The 19,212-nt window shown below is 39.4% G+C and overlaps 1 protein-coding gene across 6 annotated transcripts in view; it reads left to right on the plus strand.

Annotated features, from left to right (window-relative positions):
* The window catches only part of l1cama (L1 cell adhesion molecule, paralog a), an 87,971-nt gene that overhangs the window by 19,365 nt on the left and 49,394 nt on the right, over positions 1 to 19,212 (plus strand). For 3 of the 6 annotated variants that reach the window (XM_036592331.1, XM_036592336.1, XM_036592335.1), the window contains exon 2: positions 18,080 to 18,161. The exons of 2 other annotated variants lie outside the window; for them this stretch is intronic. The gene's annotated coding sequence lies outside the window, so the exon portion shown is untranslated. Of the gene's footprint in view, positions 1 to 15,737; positions 15,886 to 18,079; positions 18,162 to 19,212 lie in introns of those variants that run through there. One more of the 6 variants, XM_036592332.1, reaches the window with a different exon arrangement.

Raw genomic sequence — 19,212 nt, forward strand, 5'->3', positions numbered from 1 at the left:
GTTTTGGGCACTGTTTAAGACTGGAACCAAGCAACTCCCTTTTCTGGCTGCTGGAGGAGCCACTGGTGAAAGGGTCACACTTGGACGTTGCGAGTGAAGTACCTGGTCTCACTCAGACTCTGTGTACGTCCAATATGGTAAAACTACAGCACTTGGTGGATGCAGCTGGACCTGGACTGGGGGATGCCCGGGCCGTTGCTTCTGTTTTAGGCCAGAGGTCCATTCGCCAAATTAGGACTGTTCTCGACGTGTGGGTGAAACGGCTAGACCAAGAAGACTAGTCTTTGTTACAGAGTTACTGAAGTGGGAGTGCAGTACCCAATGGAGGGGATTCTTTCCCAAGCATTGGCCTCACTCCTGATTTTAAAGACACGTCTGGTCCATTATTGGATCTTAATGGACTGCGAGACATAAATTTGGGCACAGCTCCGGGTAAAATTCTCTACAAGTGTTGTGTTAAGGTGTTTAATAAATCAGTGTTGAATGGGAGGACAGACACAGTGTGGAGAGGAAAACTTGGGCTGGGGATAGACAAGCGACCGGTCTGGAGGGTGTTGTATAAACCCCCTCTAACAAAGAGATCTGGTGATCTCCAGTGGAAAATTTTACACGGGGCTGTAGCTGTGAACTCTCGTCTCAGTAATTAACCCACATGTCGTTGATAAATGTGTGTTTTGTGGTTTTAGGGAGACTGTTTTTCACTGTTTTTAGAATGTGTGAGACTTAAACCGCTCTTTGATACACTGAGTTTCCTGTTCATGAAGTGTGGGGAATTTTTTCGTCACATGTTTTTATTTTGGGGGCTGGTTATAACGGAAAAGACAGAACGAAATGGCAACTGCTTAATTTTGCTGTTGGTCAGGCTAAGCTCACTGTATATAATTCAAGAAGAAACAAAGTGGAGAGCAGATCTGGTTATGATGTTTTGCCTTTGTATCTTGCTCTGGTGAAATCCAGGATTGTTTTTGAGTTTAAATTCTATAAAACAATGAATAACCTGGAAGTGTTTGACTCTGAATGGTGTTATAATAATGTTTTTTGCACTGTGGTGGAGGGAGAGTTAGTCCTTGCCAGTCCTTGGGGCTGATATTGTTTGGGGGCCGTCGCATTATGTATGGAGTGTTTATAATTATGATTTGAAGTGACTGAATAAAAGTCTCTGTTAAAAATCAAATCTCTCTCTCTCTCTCTCTCTCTCTCTCTCTCTCTCTCTCTCTTTCCCCCTGTGTGCGCTTTGCCCTCGCACACTCAGGAATCAGGGCCAACTACCGCTGTCATCTCTCATCAGTGTGGAGAGGAAGAGAGAAAGAGAGAAGAGAGACGGAGAGAGAAGAGAGACGGAGAGAGAGAGAGAGAGAGAGAGGGAGAGAGAGAGAGAGAGAGAGAGAGAGAGAGAGAGAGAGAGAGAGAGAGAGAGAGAGAGAGCGAGCTGTGGCCACAGCTGGGCCGCCTTCAGGAGGCCATACCCAGAAAGAGCAAAGCGAAGGAGGAGGGAGGCAGAAAGGGCACAGTGTCCTCACATTAACAATATAGAACATGCTTTAAACAGCTACTCTGACTGTGTGTGTGTGCTTTTGTGTGTGGGGTGTATGGATTTTGATACAGTGAGTAGCCAGTTCATTAGGTTCCTTGTACCTACACTTGTTGGCCATATTATCAGAAACACCTACCTTGTGCACTCTTAGGCTTCCTAATTGGTTCTTGATTGCACTTCTATAAAACACCTTTACTTGATATAGAACCTTTACATTGTGTGCAGGCTCCTCAAACTTTGAGAATTCTCTTCACACTCACATCTCATTTACAAACACCCATTTAAACATTCTTTAGGGAACCGAACCAAAATGGTTCTTATGTGGCATTGCCTTTTGGTTCCATTTGGCATCTTTATCTTTAGAGTGTAGGTGCACTTTAAGTGTAGTAGTTTGTCCTTTTTTCAGGCCACAAAGTTTTAACTGATTTCTGTTTGTCATTCATTTTGATTTGCTTACAGTCCTTTATTGAATACAGTTCATTGCTTCATCTTTTGTCTTGATTGTGTCTTGATTGCAGATGTGTATGCATGTGCATGTGTGCTGAGCTATTAAATGTAATTTAATCAAGATCAAGCTGCATCTGAAATCAACTAATTTCAGAACTCATTCAGCTAATTATGCATTCAAAAAACAAACATTAAAGAACTATTTCAGCCCAATGTGTCGTAATGCAAGACATGCAAGGCAGATGGGGGGGTTGGCTGCATGTGCGGGGAAGTTTTATAATAGTCCACTATGACATCAGGAAGTACATTTCAGGCAAAGATTTTTTTTAAAAAAGGGCTACAGTACACACATACATATAGGGCAAACCTGACGAAAGAAATGCAGATCAATCAGTAGTGTTGTTGTCAAGACCAAGACCTGGACACCTTCTGAGTCCGAGCCAAGACCAAGACTGTAGTAGTCAGGTCTGGGTCAAGACTGAGACCAGGAATGGTGAGACAGAGACAAGACTGCAAGACTGAGAGCAGAATATATGAACAATATGTGTGTGTATATATATATATATATATATATATATATATATATATATATATATATATATACATATATATATATATATATAAATATATAATATTATTATTATATTATAGTCTTGTGCTGTGAGGTCTCTCATTCTCTGTCACTTCTTCTCTCTTGTCAATAAATGAAAACATAGTAATAATAACATTCTGATGCGCCCTCAAATAAACATGCAGAGAAAAGAGTGTTTTATTCTGTTTGAAGGATTTGTTTATATTCAGTAATAAGGCATTACTCTTGGGTGGTCTCAACAAAAAGTCCACTTTACCCCGAGACCGAAACAAGACGGAGACTGTGGTCCTAAGTAGTACAACGCTACCGATCAGCAAGGAAAAACAAACAATGCAGGACACGAAAGCATGGCACACAACTATAGCTGTAGCCAAGGAGGTACCTGAGGAAGGCTGTATTTCTTGGCCCTTACCTCACTAAAGGCTGTTTTAGTTTTATAAGATTCCTCGAATGTGACCCAGAAAAGCACTCTTTATTTCTGAGAAATCGAAGGACGCAGCTGGTATGTCCTCCAAGACCTTCAGTCACTCACAATCACCCTTCACACGCAACACAAAATCATTTGAAAAATAGCAGAAACAGATGTGAGTGGAGAGCTGCTGCGGCACCAGACTTTGTAATGATTTGTGATTAAATGTCAATTTTAATGCAGTGTTTTTAAATATAAGTTTTAAACAAGTCGAAATATTACGTCAATGACTTGTGTGTCGGTAAAGCCTACTCAGACTGTCTGGAATGTGTCTGAGTGAGCACTGATGAACCTGTGTATACCATTGCCAGCAAGGTCTCTCGTACCTTAGATCTGAAAAAACCCACAGGTGTTTCTGTCCATCCTTCTACATTGAGAAGACAAATTATCACTATGGGAAAGGATGTGTAGCTGTCATGAAGAAAAGAAAATAGACAAAAAAAAGGAAGAAAACAAAATTGCTTGTGTTTTCAGAACAATGGACTGACCACCCCAGAGTCCAGACCTGAACATCACTGAATGTGTTTGGGATTATTTGGATTGCAAGAAACTTCTAATACTGAACTTTAGATGTGTGGAAAAATAGCTCTCAAGATTTCTTTGACCATCGCTTCTTGAAAAGATTGAAAACTGTAATCAAGGCAAAGGGTGGATATACTAAATACTGAAAAAAATTATATTTTGTTATTTTCTACCTTTCATCACGGAGCCCTGCTGGTGACATCCCATATAATTAAAAATAATGCGTAGTCATGACTTACTAAGGCATGGGAATGAGATAATGAAGTCGTAGCCATGACTAAGTAAGGCCTTACTATCATGCCTTAGTAAGTCGTGGCCATGCATTAGGATCTCGTTCCCATGCCTTACTAAGTTGTGGCCACGACTTAATTATCATGTTCCCACACCTTACTAAGTTGTGGCCACACATTAATTTTATTTAATAAATAATGGCCGTTTCGAAATACAAAAAATTAAAGGTGGTGTAGATTTTTGCGCAATTGTTTTGACCCCCTCTATCCTTATCATTGGAAAGAGACATCAGAGGACCCTCGCAGACCAGATATTTGGTGGGGGGTGGAACATTCTCAGCTGCACTGGAATGAGTATATAAGGAACATCAGCACTGCTGGGGTTTCTAAACACTGTGTACAGGACAAGTACAAACAGATCGTACTGTGGTCTGTCACGTCGCTCCAGATGTGGTCACTTAACAGTTAATTTTGCTTTCATTAGTTGAATAAATCGCATGTGCTTGATGGCAGCTGTGGAGATGTGAGATGTGTGATGTTGTGTGATGTTGTGTGATGTTGTGTGATGTTGCGGCCTGTCCTCAGACGCTCGGAGGCGGAGCTGCTGGTGAGAGATAGCACCTCGCCTTTGATGAGTCCAAATCAGACGCTGTTGAAAGGGCAAGACCAGCTGAGACTAAAATGGAATTCCACAGTTCCTTCTGTTAGTCGTGATTGGATTTGTCAATGGGGTAAAGTCGTTCCCTCACAGCTACAGGCATTTAGGGGCTAAGTGAGTGGGCTATAGCGAGAATATGGATGCCACCATGCACTGTGACTGATGCTCCTTTGTGCAGAAAACCTAAGCTGACTGGATTCAGCAAGAGGATTGAGGCTGATCAATATGTACCCCAAACAGAAAGATGAAAAGCAGCTTCTTCTGTCTAATCTACTCCTTTCTTTTAACGCCCTTAAGCACCTGTAAGCAAGTCCAGGCTTTCATTCCTTGCTTCTATAATTTACTGTGTGTTTTTCATGGAATTATTGAATAAAAAGCCTTAAAATGTAAAAGTCTGAGATTTTAGGAGGTTTATAGTGAGATGTTTCAATGCTGTTGTTGCACACATTCTGACATTTAAACAAAATCTAAGAAATAGTGTTAAAAATGTGTTTGTGCTAAAATTGTGATATTTTGAGAAAGCAGACACATGCATAGGAATATACATCATGCTACAGTTGTCATTTATTGTTACTCTGATGAAACAAATCAATAATAAGCTTTGCACAGCAAAATGAATTCTTTCTTAATATGTGTGCTCGCTCACTCGGTAACTATCACCGTACATCCAACAAGGCAGCGTGGTGCTTCTTGTATACAGTTGTATGCAACACCTCTGGCCAAACTACATGTTTTTGTTAATAACATGACAGAAATATATATATATATATGTATATATATATATATATATATATATATATATATATATATATATACATATAAAATAACTAAATATGGCATTTTTCTGCATATTTTACTGCACAATTTTTGTTTATTTGCCAAGCTTATTTCCAACATATGGGGAAAAAAAACAAAATATAAAATGTGCCATAATTTTTTTGGAGGCCTCATTTTACAGTTGAATAAAAGTTTTGGCACCACTGGTCAAAATACTTGTTGGTTTTCGAAGTTAAAATTGCACAATAACTTGTTAAAACGTGCAGAATTGTGTTCTCTGTAGAAGACGTTTTATGTATTTTGACCCCCCAAACTTTTGCAAACGAGTGTATAGTGATAAAAGACGTTAGCAGACAGAAAACTCTGGTTCCAGATGCTGATCCACTTGCACCAACCACTGTGGGGGCAGATTTTAATGAATTAAAGACGACGAAGAGAAAGTGTCTGGAAGGGTTAATAAGATAAAAGAGGGAGGCCATCATGGAGGGGAGGGAGGAGATGTCTAAAAAGAGCCAAGTGGTTACTTTTTATTTACTGAGGTAAAGTTTAGGATTATGTTAATAGATTTACACAAAACATTTTAGCTAATAAATGCCAAAACTCTGCAAAGATATAACAGAGCTTTCAACGGCTGCTGTGGGTGCCAAACTGAGCAGCCATGCAGAAAAGTTCATTTCCATGGAATCATGCGGTGTGTTTTCAAGCACCGGTGACAATGCAAATGGCACATTATCAAATCCTGATAACATAAAACGTATCCTCGTTTCAGTACTGGAACATTCCTTTGTCCACTTTGCCTCGTCGTTTCCCCACAGCAGTATTTTGGAGGCCATCTTAAAGGCCATTTTTTATTCCTGTATTAGCTCATGTGGGATAGAGTGAACAAAAGTGTTGACTTAAGCAACAAAACTTGTCCAGAAATCGTTGCGTGCTGATGCATTTCTCTTTTATAACCTAACACATGGTGGACAAAGCTGTTTATAAGCCATAGATGTGCACTACCCTGCTGAGAAAGGGCTATTAGAAACCTTTAGGATTAAAACCGAATGGTTTTGCTTTCTAATGGGAATTGGCTTAGAGGTTTCCAATTAAGACCAGTATTTTCCTGTAGAATATCTGTAGATCATATTAGGAAACCATCAAATGCATTTAGAATCAGCCGTTGGTCACCTGTTAAACCACCAAAACACATTACAAAACCATCAGAAACCAACAAAAATACTTAATGGTTTCTATGGGTTTTTTCAGCTGGGTACTTTAAGATGCTTAATATTTGAGAAATTCTATAATTCAGTTTGCTGGGCTTTGAACTGCAAACTACTCCCTTGTACATGGCTGCTGATACACCTTGATCACTTTACTCTGCTAGTGTAGATGATAAACCACAGTTCTAAACCAAACATTTAGACAAAGAAATTATTTATAAGTTTTATATACATTATATTCAAATTTTCACAAAAAAAAAAACTTTTTGCATTGCAAACTTTGCATGGCTAGCTGATTAGCACAGAGGCTAACCTAGATAAGGGTGCATTCCCCTCCTCACTGTCCCTTCCTCCACTTGAGCCGCAAGTGGCCACTTGTGAGTGTGACGCGCTTCCAAGTAGTCAGTAAAAAAATTCATTGAAACAGCCCAATTGCCAGCTTAATGTCTAAGTCAGGGGTCAGCAACCCAAACATTAAGAAGAACCATTCTGTCCTTTCAATAAAAATCAAACCACCTTGGGAGCCACAACATTTTATGTCTATTTTACCATCTTGGCTGTAATAAGTATGTGCTGATGTACTAGTACAAGCTGAAAATATAAACGAAAACGCAGACTTACTTTGCTCTCTTTTAGGCTTTAACTCAGCTAGCCGCTTTTCTCGCATCTCAGTCTGGAAACTTTTCCACAAAAGTAGAATAGTTGCTTGTAAAATGTCTCTCAACGTTCTGTTTTTGATTTTCGAGGCTGAAGTCAGCTCCTCATTCTTCAGCTTCTTGTTTGAATTTTCCTGTTCCAACTTAAATGGTGCCTGAGGCGCCAGAATGGAACTGCTGCACCATTTAAGGTGGAACAGGAAAATTCGAATAAGAAGCTGCAGAATGAGAAGCCACTTTTAGTGTTTGACAGTTTCTTGTTGCAGATTAAACGTATCGGGACAGCTTCAGCGTTTAAAAACAAATTTTTGTGTAAAATTGTTAGAATGATCAGCAGATTTTTAGTTTACAGCAAAGGGGGATTATTTTATTTTTACCTAAAAACCTAATTCTGCTGTGGAGCCTCAACAGGGCAGTAAAAGAGCTGCACCCCTGTCGCCAACCCCTGGTCTAAGTGAAAAAAGTGAATGCAGCAATTTAGTAGAATGTAGCTAGTTAATCAAAGCACCTGCCAAAGTATTCCCCTGAACGACTTAGAGATATGCTTTCTACATATTTTTACCGTGGTTCTTAATTTGTTTTTTTTTTGGTTTTTTTGCATGTTATTGCTGATGTTTTACTGCATAATCACTGTGCACTGCACAATTTTACATGTTGTCCGTTAATAATACCTCATATCTTCACAAAAGTAACTGTAGAGGAGAAGGAAAAACATTCTTAGCTTTAAATGGAACCCAAAGAGTAGCTGAAGTTTTTAAATTATGCAAAGAAACAAACAAAACTATAAAAAAAAATAAACACAAGGTTTTTGCATTATATTTTGTTTTGTTTTAGGTACTGTCCAGGTCAATTTTACTTCTTCAACGTACAGACAATGCACATGCACACTCAAAGGTAAAGCAATGGTCCTTAAGATCCTATTGTGTGCCTTAAATGAGATTTAAAGGTACACAGTGTTCCCTTTCCCAGGAGAAAGGTGCATATTTGTGCCTTTTTAAAATTTATGAAGTCAGTGCAACTTCTGCAATGGAATATTGTACAATTTTGTTCCCTAGCTAAAGGTACTGAAGGCGTATCCTTGTGAGCACTACACCAGTGGCAGCATTCTGAGTGTATACTGTAGACTTTTTCCAATTTTTATAGCTTGCACCCATATATTGAAAAGACAAGCTCGAAAGCATGAAATCATGCGAGTGATAAAGTAATTCCAGGCTGGAGGTGCAGTAATATAAGGAAGGGAGAGGCATTTGTGGATAAGAAAGAAGTGATAAAGACATTAGAAAGAGATATGCAGGAGAAACCAGCCGTTTTACAAGCACAAATCCTATGGCCTGCTAACTTTAAGAGATTATAGTTTAAGATTTATGCTTTGTAATAGAAACAGAAGGAAAGAGGGATGAAGTTGTGCCAGGGTGAAATTAGCGACAGATGCAGAGCTACGGCTAAAGGAGGGGAAAAAAAAGGAGCAGAGAGAGATGAAGTGGGGGATGGGGGGAAGAAGGAGTGGAGCCGCATGCTGCTGGAGTCAGAGGGTTGTCATGGTGATTGGGGTGAAAAAGAGGCAGGCAGGCCAGTGCTGACACCTTGCTTGCATCCAGGCCATTGAGATGCGGTGTAGCACCGTCTGCGCCATACCGGCCTCATAGTGCACTCATACCCGGCAACAAACCCCTCTGATGATACTGCTGAGGATTTGCCAACATGCGCAGTGTGGAGGATAGTGAGCTGCTCACATTTTCCAATGCGCTCTCAATCTCAGCCAGTATGACCCTGCTCCCACACTGCCTTCCACAAAAGCCATTTGAATGGCAGTCAAATCACTTTCAACCGATTTCAGTTGGCACTCTATTACCCATGCTATTTGAACCACTGATGGGTTCGGTCTGTCTGTCTGAGTGTGTGTTTGGTTTTGTACATTTTCATTGAAAAAACCAGAGAAAGGACTGAGATAACCTGTCTTCTTATGAGAGGCAAATGTTTAGATTAGGTTATGGATTAGTCTTTATTATTACTTATTGATGCTGACACATACAGGATATCATTATTACATATAAGTACTTTTAAACCCATTTACATTTTGCATTAGCATGTTTTTGGTGATCGGATCACGTTTGGCTTGCACTTGACCCCATAAAAAAATCAGGTGTAAACACCCTGAGAACACATTGTGATCAGATCACGATTGGATCAAACCATATTCAGAGGTGGTCAGACATGGATCTTGACCACATTTAACACAAGCGCAACTGGAATGCGTTTTTGTCATCTGTATACAATTATGTACATAAAACACGTCTGCCAAGCAATAACTAGCAGGTCAGATTTTAAATAAGGAAACTACAGATGGAGGTTATGCGAGGCTGAATTAGCCTCAAACCAAGTGCCTTCATGCACTCCAGGCCAAAATCACCCAAGCCAATCTTGTAGACTCTGTTCACTAAAGTCTAGCTAAAGTCTATCCAGATACAATCTGGACAAAAAACACATTATTGCACAATGTTTCTGTCCATCCTTCCACTGTGAGAAGACAACTCAACACTATATGTCTGAAAGGATGTGTAGCTCTTAAGAAGCCCTCACTGAGAAAAGGAAACAGGAAAAAAGAAGAAAATTCTGCTGGTGTTCTCAGAACAATGGACTGACCACACCAGACTTCAACATCACTGAATGTGTTATGGATTACAGAAAAGCAGAAAATGCCAAATAAAATAAAATCTCATTATTTACAGATACTTACACATGTCAGACATATTTGATATAGGAATATCGTGTCTGTTTTAATTAAAGCTAATTTCCAAAATGGTAACTTTATATAAATTGTTCTTAATCTTAATTGGACCATTTCTACTGCCCCTTTCACCATGAACAATGTAAACCGCAGCCTGCATTTTCAAACAGTGTAAAAACAAATGTGTATATGTGTGTATGTGCCTCTGTGCATTAGGGAACGAGCTCAGATGCGGGAATGTGCATTATGTGCTTTTTTAATGCTCTCCCATACAGATGATCTTGACTGTGAGTAAAAGGCATTAGCTCTGGAAGGAATGAACTCTCAGCTCCGTCATTCTATGCAGCCGCTGTGCTCCGCCTGAACCCCCAGGCAAAGGTGGTGTCTTGCTTAACGCAGCAGTGTATTTTACCCTCCCTGCACTATTGCCAAAGGTGCTCGATTAGATTACATCAGGAGCACTCAGAAGTAAAAGCTGCCTCTTAAACTTTTAACAGTGTTAATGTGACCAGTGGAAGACTTTGTCTTATCTGTTTAATCAGGGTTTGATGATCGAAGCACCCACAGGAAATTAATATCTGATAATGCAGACCACAACTTCCTGTTTTTTTAGTGATTCAGTGTGAGAATTTCCTCTCTCTCTCTCTCTCTCTCTCTCTCTCTCTCTCTCTCTCTCTCTCTCTCTCTCCCTTTTCTTTATCCTTGTAACTGTAACCAGAGTATTTAATTGTGCTGAAATAAAGTGACAGTTTCTTTTCCTCCCTATGAAACACGAGCGTGTACCCATTAGTAGAGCCTTCCTGCTTGGTACTAATTTGTGATTCGCATCACAGTTGTTTAATTTGCTTTCTCGTGTCCTTTTACACACAGTCATCATCAGCATGTGCACATTGCCTTTCCACAGATGAGGCCCAGGCCTCTGGGCCCTGATGCAAATTCTGTGGCATACTAAAGCAGGCCTGACCTTGTCCTGCCAATATTTTCTCATTTCCATATGGGAGGAGATCATTGGCATGGCTTAAGTGCTTCCTAGATAGCGCCTGCAAATATTTTCTGTGTACTATCAGGATGACAATGGACAGAGGCCAGTGTTTAAACTGTCCTTTTCCAACTGATGGACCAACAAAGCTTATCTGCATAACAACCGCTCCAGCTGATGGACCTACAAAAGCCGCCATGAATAATCCAAACTGCTGATGACTGATTGCTTTAGTATCGATGGACTAATGGACTTGTGTAACTGCTTAGCTCTGTAACTTTCTTAAAAGTAAAGGCCCCTAATTGGTTCTTGGCTTGAACAAACAGTTCTAGGGAGGACTTTTGTACTGCTGCCTGCAACACTGAGAAGAACCAAACTCCCTTAAAAATGAAGATTCCTAAATGGTTCTTGGCTTGGATGTACTGTTGCAGGACAACATCTTTACTTATACCTTAATTTGAGGTTCTTATAGAGGAATTCCAGTGATTTTTCAAATTCTTCTGCATTATTAAGTCATTCAAAGTAGTTTGATGTGAAATGCTCTGTATTGTAGAATCTTACCGGGTCAGAATTGTTCACAGTGGTGGTGACAGGAACCAGACGTCCAAAGCCTTTAGCTTTAAAAGACAGAAAGATATTACATAAAATGATTATAAGAGGCTTAAGACATTGTTTTGTGATAGATTCTAGATAAGGTTTTGGCTTAAAGTGAATTTTAAATGCATACATGGCAGAGAGATACATGCAGGAAATTGTAAGGCAAAATTAGCTTTTCCACTACTTTTCCATGATCAACATTACATATAAATATTTGTATGAATATAAAAGACACATATAGGCTCACTGGTTGATTTGGGAAGTGAATAAATTGGCGCTGTGCTGTAGACATTGTGACCCCTGGTTCCTATCACCACCACTGTAAAGAAATCTGAACTGGTAAGTTTCTCTACAATTTACCATTTCATATTAAACCACTCTGAATGATTTTGTTTACATTTGAATGACTGGTTTATGCTGAAATGTTGAATATTTTTGTGTTTTGACCGTGTATCTGTGTTTTGATATGATGACTTGTAAGTAGCCATACAGGCTGGCGGTACAGCATGTTGCATGGTAATGTAAGATTATAATGGTGAGGTTGGATTGATGAGGGTGTGTGTGCCTGCATGCATGTGTGTGTTCCTCTCCCTGAGGAACTGCTGACCTGGACCAGCATGTCACACAACCCTGTGACAGCTGTGCTCTCCTTAGCACAGCCCACTTATTACTCATCCCAGGGGACCACTCATGTCTTCTCCCTCAGACAAAGCCTCATCTTCACCCTGATAGACATTAGGGCTTGTAGAATGCTAATGACGATCTGCTCATGCATTTTGTGGTTCAAGCCTGATTAAGGTTTAAATTAAGTTCTCTGGTTTGTGGCAGGTTCAAATTCTTTTCAGGTCATTTTCTCGTTCTGCTGTGTTCTCGTAATTCTTTTCCACAATTTGCTGTGGTCAGTTGTTTCGACCACAGCGTACTTTGCTGTGCTTTGCTGGAGAAGAGACAATAGCTTTGACATACAGTTGAAAAAGAAAGCTTTAAAAAGCTTTAATTAGCATTTTTCTTCTGTACCGTGATGTATGTCTGAGTGACACAGCTGTGAGTTTTCTCTTGACGACAGGTAGGGGTGGTAGAGGGAGGTAAGACATGATATTTTTGGTTAATTTATTTCTGCCCATCTGCTGGTGCATAATGATGTAATCAAAGCTCAAAGGACGTTTTAGAGGCGGGAAAAAGTCATTCCATTTTGATGGAAGATTACAAGAAAACAAGGATTTTGTCTTTTAAATGAAACGATTAACTAACAAGGTAAGAGTAAATACTGATTTCAGATTGACTTTAAACATCTCATTTAAAGAAATGTTTTGCTAACAAACCAACCATTAAAGACTTTTTTATGGAGCCAAGTAGTTCCTATTTGGTATCATCTAAAGTCATTTTCACAGTACACTATGTAGTCTTTAGCTAAAGTTTAAATAACCCCCAGTCATGTTTTGTTCAATTTCTAAATGAAAAGGTTAACACATCCTGTATGGGAACATATTTTAGTGCACAATTTCTATTTGCTGACTTTAACATAAAACAGAAACAAAATGAAAAAAACAAATATGTAACATGCCATAACTTGCACAGGCCATGCTTTATGTTTATTAGGGGAGCTCAAAGTTTTGTGTACGACTGCACATATTACAACAAATTGTGCAATGTTGTAACAGAGACTGTGCAACAGCAATGCCAGCTTTAAAAAAAATCAAAACTATGAGTAATTTTTTTATTCATGTTTCATATACGGCACAACACTACATCCAATTAAACAGTGTCAGTTATTCTCAGTTGGTCATCTGCTATTGCCAGGATTTAAGTTCACAACAATAGGGCAACACCTTAAATGGCTATGTTTGGAAGCCTCGTCCAAACCTCGTTTTAGTAAAACGTGAAGTCGTTCTGTGTTGTGGATGTACTGACGATGCTTAGAAAAGCTTATCATAATCCAATTAATTGTAATGAAGATATCATATTATTATATTGTTCAGCCCTGGGCTGTAGTGCTGCACTGTGCGCGGAGTTTCACCGTTCTGCAATCACACTATAATTATGCTGTGCTGTTTCTCATGTTCGCTCTAGCACTGCATTATTTTACTGTGCTGAATGTCAGAATGTGCTGTACTATTTAAAGCATGCTTTACTCTTTTCTTACTTTGTTCTTTGCACTCTTTGCTGTTCTCACACTCCATGCTGTTGATTAACCAGCACCTCTCAAATGCTTCTATTATTTACCTCCTGTTGCCTCCTGCTTAGTCTTTTTGGTTTGGCACAAAGCCGAGTATAAAAGCAAATTAATGATTGGCTCTTTATGACTATCATTTAAAAGCTTATTAACTGCTTTGAATTAATAATTATTGTTATTTATTGTTCTAAATTTTGTTCCATGTTTTTTCTTAATTGCAACAAACGAACTTGAACGTGAGAAGATTTAAATCCATGCACTCTTGTGCGCCTGCACACGTTTAGTCACCTTCGGTTTCATGCCACTAAGGTGCAGTCTTGAAGTGGACCATAAGGCCTAAGGCAAGCTTTAGGACAGGACCTGGAAGTGCTACTGCAAGTTGTTCTCTAAGAAAAGGTGCTAATAGATCTAAGGTGTTAACACCTGCTTCAGAATGATTTTGTGCGTTGCTTTGCATATTTACGGGGAGACCATTTGGGGGCAAACTATTTTAGAGTATAGTCTAAAAAATGTTAAATATATTGATAAAAATTACCTGAGTTTTTCAAAAGCATCCAATACAAATGGCAAGATAGTAGGCCTGATTCACATTTTCTTTTTTGTGCTGTTTCACGTTTTCCAGTGTGTTTTCTGTTAGGATTGTCCATCCCTGACTGTCTGTATTATATTGCTGCGATTAATCACTACAGATTCTCACAGCTAGCAAACTCAGTGAAACAGGTGAGAAACATGCACAGAAACCTTTAGACCTGTGAGTTAGAGAAATAAATAAAAAGAGTTGATGTCATAAAGTTGGTAAGTTGGGAAAAGTTGATATCCTAAGTTTACATACGTACAGACAGTGTTCATAAATCTCACATGAAATCAATCAAACCTTTGTAAATGAGGCTACATCAGAGTGTGAATTACCTTTTTTTAAGAAAAGTTCAGTTTGGCTTAGAGAAGATGAAAAAAGTCGAAGCTCTTTGACACAAATGCAACTGAATTACAGTGATTTAATGAAGAAAAATGCCACCGTGCCTGTCAGACCTAACAGAATTTTGCAGAAAAAAAGCAATTTGAGAGTGAGAGAAATGGTTTAGGTGGTTAGAGGGGGATTTCAGCCTCAAACTAGAGTTTAAAATGTTATACTTGATGTTATTCAGTATTATGTAGCACAGCACTGTATCCCTCAGCCTCAACGGTGTGACATTATTCACCATCAATCATCAGTGTTCTCTTTCTACAATACCCAGCACGCATCAGCATAGACTTAATACAACCACTGAGAATCCTTGTAGTGTCAACCAGTCCTGACTGCTAGCCTAGCCACTGATCTGTAGACTTATAAATACAACCAAGCTAGCAAGCTGGTACCTCTTACCTCAATAATCGAAGAAAGTCACAAAAACTCCAGCAATTTTATCTTTATTTGGCACAACACCTCGCTAGAAAAACCAGCACAGACCAGCAAAATCATCATGTTGTCTTTAGATGCTGGTTAGCCCGGTCATGCTGTGTGATCAGCTAAACTAGCACCAGGCCAGCACTTAACCAACATAGACCAGTTTGGAGCAGGAATGCATGCTGTCTGTGTTGGGGTTTAGAGCTTAGCTTTTAGCTTGTTTTCCTGCTCATCTGAGTCATATTTCTCCATTCTCTCTATTGTAAGGATGATTTGAAGACAGTTACAGCTATACGGCTGCACTGTGTGATGTCCTAGCAGTAGCATTAGCTTCATATTCATTAGCCAGTGACAAAAAAGAAGAAATTTTAAAACAACACGACCTCAAAAATCCTAAATCCAAATATTTTCCTAATCTTTTAACCAGAAAATCTCACTCTAGAGAATCTCTACTGTGGTGCCATTGTAGGCAGGTAGGCATGACTGCAGACTGTCTTCTCTACTTTTAGCTGGGTAAGTCATATTTTGTGGATCAGTGGATGGCCTTTGTGTTGCCTGTGCTGGCTAAGCACTGACGTAACCATGTCAGTTTTAGATAACTTGGTGATAATATATTGTGTAGTGAGAACCTCAAGTTTGTGTCAGGTGCACCGGATTTTTTTCACGAACTGGCTCAAATGAACCGACTCCTCAAAAGACTCGAAAAGGCCATTACTGCTTCAGTAACTGTCAGGTCACTCCTCTGAGTGCCATCACCCTCTCTGATCCACTCTGACAGCCCTCAGGGAGAAAACTCCCGCATCGAGGCCTCACACAGGTGGAAATAATAAGGAAAAAAACGACTGAAGGTCGCAGTGAGAGAACAGGAGGAGGAGGAGGAGGGGTGCAGAGAGGGAGAGCAGAGGCGCTGTGTGGCGCTCTGAGGGGAGAGAAGGTCAGTAGTGATGGCTTTTCCGCCTAATTTCACAATTTCACTGCGCTGTGATTGCCGTTATTAACTGAGGCTAATATTTTCACTGGTTGCATTTGCGCCACTTTTTATTTTTTTAGCTTGGCTTTCATGCGCCCCAACCTCACTGGATTTGACGAAAGGCTACAAGTGCTAGTTGTCGTATTAATTACCCATTTAGAGTGAAATATGTTTCTTGTTGTGCCTTCAGAGATTACGTGCCATGTTAATTTAGGCCGTTTGAATGCGGGTGAAATGTCTAATTGGGTGGCTGGCCAAGTTCGCGTGCACTGCGTGATCCCAAAGCACCTGCGGAGCTTCTTTAATGAACACTCCTGTTTCCAGAGGCGCAGTCTGTCATTGAGGCTGGCACTGAGTGAACGTGGCCCATTTCGGGAGAGGGAGGGGAAGAGGGACAGGGAGAGGGTGATGGGTCCAATCCACTCATGTGTCTTTCAGAAACACCGGCACTGCTGCTGCCTCTGTGGACCTCGTGCTCTGCAGTGTTTCATGTTATGTGGAGTTTTGTCATGGACTGTCAGAGTTGGATGGATTTCGGGTATGAGTGGTCTGAAGTGGTATGTGATGAGTTTCACATTAGTTCCCAATGCTGCGCTACAAACATGATTTGTGGGTAATTCTACCAAAACAGTACAGTTTGTGTCCCTTATATTAGAATAACAGTTAAAACTGCATATTTTTTAAATGATTAAAGCACATCTTGCACAATTCGAGGTCAAAAAACAAAATATTATAATTGCACATATATGAATCGAACATTTACATTGATCTGTCCACAAATCATTGAAGTACATTTATGCAACTTCTGATTAAAAACACATCAACCGTATTACATTTAACACAAAGTATTCATTTATTCAGTTTCCACAAGAGAAGACATGAAACCACTTTTTTCCAGTTTTGTTATTGAAATATTCAGTATCTACAGATTACAATCTGATATTTGCTGTTTAAAACTTACAGAGCTTTAACATTGAAGCACTTCACTAAAGCATGATTAATGAATGTGATAATATCTAAAAGTATACTATCACGGGCAAACTGCTCACTCACATTGATTTTTTTTATGATCAATTTAAAATAGAGGTATCACAAGTAAAATGAAGATGAAATATTGCAGATTCTGCTTTTTAGGTCACTATTCAAATTTAAGCAAATGTGTGACATTGACCATGTTAAGGCCTTTGTACAGAGAGCTCAGCCTGTTTTTTAGTCTTATCTCTTCCAGTGAAGCCTGTGTTTAGTTTACCAGAGGCTTTTGCACAAACATCTGGAGTCCATGAACAGCTCGAGTGCTGCTGTCAGTAAAGCAAGAGTGGGACATACTAAGAAATTCTGAAAGCATGTAAATATTTCAAAGATTCTACTTTTCACTCAAATTTGTGTGCTGATAATATAATTTTTAATAACATTTTTTGTATTAAATTAGAAAAGAATGCAAAACCGGAGCATTTTTACTACTGCTCTCAGTTTTGGTCCCCATGACTACATGATACGACCACACAGACACCATGTGCTCTAATAGCTTTCTGCACAAGTGGGATAAGCTACAGGCTGACTTAAGCTCCAAACCTAAACCCTTTGACAGTCAGCCCTGTTACCATCCTAAAGACAGCAGGTCTGATGATCTGAAAACATTTTTGAGAAGTGTGGGGATGCAAACTGTCCACTTTTTGTAGAATGACCCTAGTATAGATTTGTGTATTGGCACTTCATGCTGTGCTGGAGAAAGACTTTTTTTGCCACTTGTGTATCTAACAGCATTAAGCTCGCCCAGAGGCACTGAGAGCTCAGAGTTATAAAGCATCACAAGTTCCCAGAGTCTAATATTGCTTCTTAACTGGGTTTCACTGCCTGTGTATTGTGGATAATATCCTCCTTCTTCTTTCCTTATTGTTTTTTTTTCCCTTTTCGGGCGTGTAACCATCTTATTAATCTTTAATTCTATTATCATACCCGAATCTTCCTTTGATCTTCAGCAACCCCTGTCCTTCTTCCACTTTCTCTCCTATTTGACACATCTAAACCTGCCCCCCCGTCTTAATGAGTACACTCGCCACCTTTAATTATTCACCACTTCTTTTATTCTCCCCTTTTTTTATTGTGGCTGGAGGGGAGAAACATCAATAAATAAATAAACCTGGTTGTTGCTTCACAGACATCGTACAAGAGAGAGCTGGAGTGAAGGCAGAGAGAGAGTGAGGGAGTCCCTGGACTGCTTGTGGTGCTCTTGACTTTGAGTAAGTCTAATAGATAATCATTCTTTGCAAATTGAAAGAACACAAAATGCATTTCAGCGTTCGTGTGTGTGCGTCTGTGTCTGTGTGTTTGTAAGCCCGTGTGTCTGAGCGTGTATCTGCCAAGTGACTGCATGTTAGTGTCCGTGTGTATGAATAACTGAATTTGTATGTGGGGGGGGGGTGCTGTGGAGACCCTGTTGTCATGGAAACGTAGATAGAGATAGTGGGCGGTAGCCCCCTCTGACGACCTTTATGTTTCTATAGCTTTTTTCATTCTGATATTAACCCTTCACAGAGAGAGAGAGAGAGAGAGAGAGAGTATGGAAAACATTATTAGGTAATGGGGTGGAAGAATAAGGCAAGAGAGAAAGTGGAATGGGCGAGTGAGGGCTTTTAGAAATACAAGAGGCGGTGCGGTAATAACAAAATGTGTTCCATGTTTTTCTCTGTATTAGGGAAGTTAGGATATGCATAGTAATTAGGGAGTGACCAAAATGAAACTTTTGTACTAGAGATGGACGATATGGCAAAAATGTTATATCATGATATTTCAGAAAGTTTTCTCGATACACGATATGTCAGTATTTATTTTGTCTGTTAGAATAAACAAAGTAGTGCCACATATAAAAAAAAAAAATACTATCAAAAACTATGAATACAATGATTTGTTTTGAACATTTCACACACTCAGCTGCACTAATTAAAATGAAATCTGATTGTGCTCTAATTACACTACATATAGGCTTTGCAGTCAAACACGCGGTTGTGAAATGGTTAAGGATTGACGATATCCACAGTACGCTCAGAATAGCGTAGTCTGACATATATTGAGAAAATGTATCACAATATCAATAAATAATATCATGTTGCGCTGCATTATTTTATACTGATACAACTTTTGAAATCACAATAACTGATAATAATGGCCAATATAATTTTAAACTTATATTTTAGATTTCAATTTTATGCTTAAATAGTTTTATTTAACAGTGCTTTACTGACAGATATGACTCAGTTCTCAATGGTCGCATTTCTTAAATTCACGTAAACT

The sequence above is a fragment of the Colossoma macropomum genome, unplaced genomic scaffold, assembly GCF_904425465.1.
Source record: "Colossoma macropomum unplaced genomic scaffold, Colossoma_macropomum, whole genome shotgun sequence".
NCBI classification, from domain to species: domain Eukaryota; kingdom Metazoa; phylum Chordata; class Actinopteri; order Characiformes; family Serrasalmidae; genus Colossoma; species Colossoma macropomum.